Source organism: Octopus bimaculoides, chromosome 4, assembly GCF_001194135.2.
Source record: "Octopus bimaculoides isolate UCB-OBI-ISO-001 chromosome 4, ASM119413v2, whole genome shotgun sequence".
Lineage (NCBI taxonomy): Eukaryota > Metazoa > Mollusca > Cephalopoda > Octopoda > Octopodidae > Octopus > Octopus bimaculoides.
In genome coordinates this window covers 79,286,596-79,289,121 of record NC_068984.1, presented here as the reverse complement: position 1 = coordinate 79,289,121, position 2,526 = coordinate 79,286,596, and the positions used below count along the sequence as shown (strand labels likewise).

The window sequence follows — 2,526 nt, the reverse complement described above, 5'->3', positions numbered from 1 at the left end:
ATATATATATATATATATATATATACACATACATATACATATATATACATACATATATGCATATATATACATATAAATCTATATATAATCATCTATACATATACATTTATACACATCTAAATATATATAAATATACATACATTTATACATATATATACATATAAATCTCTATATATACATCTATACATATACATGTATACATATAAATCTATATTTAGATATATACATATATATGTGCAGATGTACATACACATATATACATGCATATACATACATACATACATACATATATATATATATGTATGTATATATATATGTATGTATGTATGTATGCATGTATATATGTAAGTGATATAATAGTTTCAGTATTAATAGTGAAACTATTAAAACTGAAAGTATTATCGAACATTGTAATAGAGATGTTATTGTTTCACTTTTTCACACACACATACGCATTTATATATGGATATAGGCATTGTCCAAGTAGTGGACTGAACCAAAAACCATATGACTGGGAGACAATCTTAACCACACAGCCAAGCCTACACTAGTACAGCAATGCTTGTGAGTGTATGTGTGTGTGTGTGCATGAGGGGGATTGAGGTAAATTGGTGTATCCCTTTATGCCTAAGAAGGACTTAGCCATCCAATAAATAGATTTGTCTATATTAAGTACCTGACTTAATGCAGTGGTCAATGGAATTGCCAAAAATCCATTTCATGACATTGCACTAACATGTCCACACTGAAATGGCTGAAACCAGTAGAAAACCTGAAGATTAAAATATTTGTTTGTATGCGTGTTCTTGGATATATTTGAGATTTATAGATGCCAATTGAATTCACTGTCTGTTGGCATGTCTCTGTCTCTCTCTCTCTCTCTCTCTCTCTCTCTCTTTCTCATCCTTTACTTCTTTCTGTCTCTCTAGTCTTCATTAAAGTCAATCTTTAAAAATTTATCATGTGATGTAGCAGGAGAAAAAAGATTACAAAACTTTCATAATAATTATAATCATGGTGGTGGTGTGATTGTGATAGAACTGGTAGCAGTAGTGAATGTGGTAGTGACAGTGGCAGTGATGCTGGTGGTGGTGGTGGTGGTGGTGGTGGTGGTGACTGGCGGCGGCGGTAGTAGTGGTGACCAGTGGAGGTGGTGGTGTTGGTGACAGTGTCACTGGTGGTGGAGCCAGCAGTAGTGGCAGTGGCATCAGTGACAGTGATGATGGTGGTGGTAGAGGTGCTAGTGGTAGCAGTGGTGACTGTGGTAGTGGTGGTGGTGGTGGTGGTAGGGATGTTGTAAATGATGATATAGTGATGAGAGGCCTGCTGATGATAATACTATTACAACTGCCACCGCCACTGCTGCTGCTACTACTGCTGCTACTACTGCTACTGCTAATGATGATGTTGATGATGATGATAGTGACAACCATATTGAAGACAAAGATGTTGTGAAATTTAAGAAAATCGAATTTTTTAGTTGAATTTTTAATTCTTACTTCACTTAATTCTATTTTAAACACTTTCATTTTATTTCTACACAGGATAAGTTTGTCTTATCCTGTGTACTTCTGTACCAGTTTTTATAAGTTTTTATTTATATTTTTTAATAATCTATACCTAAATATAGATAAGGTCGGGAAAATGACATAAGGATATCATGGAAGCCACACAAATAAATACATATAGCTATGATTAGATCTTATAAACAATTTCCCTATCTTATGTATATCCATACCTAGATATTGAGAAGACCGGTAAATGGCAGAAGGATATTAAAAACATTTATGTATGAACAGTTCCTATGCATAATCACAAACAACCATAAGCATCCATGCACACATACAGATGGACATGCAAGCACATACACACATAAATTCACACACACAGGAACACAAGAACACACAACACCACACACACACACCCATACATACACAAGCACCATGCGTACACATGTACAAAGATACAGACATACAGGAACACATACACACATACAGGAACACATACATATGCACAAGAATGTACACATGCAAGCATGCACACAGATGTTTTACCTATTAAAAAAACACCACCACACTACATGCACAAATAGATATGCATGCAAACATGTTGGAATGCACTTAGATAAGAAACCAATTGCACATTGCCACACACACACACATACCCTGTTTTCCCTTACCTCCCCACATAAAGAAATACACTCTACACCTATAAGTTTTCAGTAGAATTGAAGTTGAACTGACCCAGAACAAAAGGCCGAACCCTTAAAGAGGTCATGGAAGGCTAGTACCCCCCCAACCCCCACAAACATACATACAAGGAGTCACACAGGTGCACACACAAATTACACACATGCATGTAGGAGTGGCTGTGTGGTAAGTAGCTTGCTTACAAACCACATGGTTCCGGGTTCAGTCCCACTGCGTGGCACCTTGGGCAAGTGTCTTCTACCAAAGCGCCGGGCCGACCAAAGTCTTGCGAGTGGATTTGGTAGACGGAAACTGAAAGAAGACCATCATATATATA

General features: G+C 36.4%; 1 protein-coding gene across 2 annotated transcripts in view; it reads right to left on the bottom strand.

Annotated features, from left to right (window-relative positions):
* The window catches only part of LOC106883964 (beta-1,4-N-acetylgalactosaminyltransferase bre-4), a 1,180,207-nt gene that overhangs the window by 987,134 nt on the left and 190,547 nt on the right, over positions 1–2,526 (bottom strand). The window lies entirely within an intron of this gene.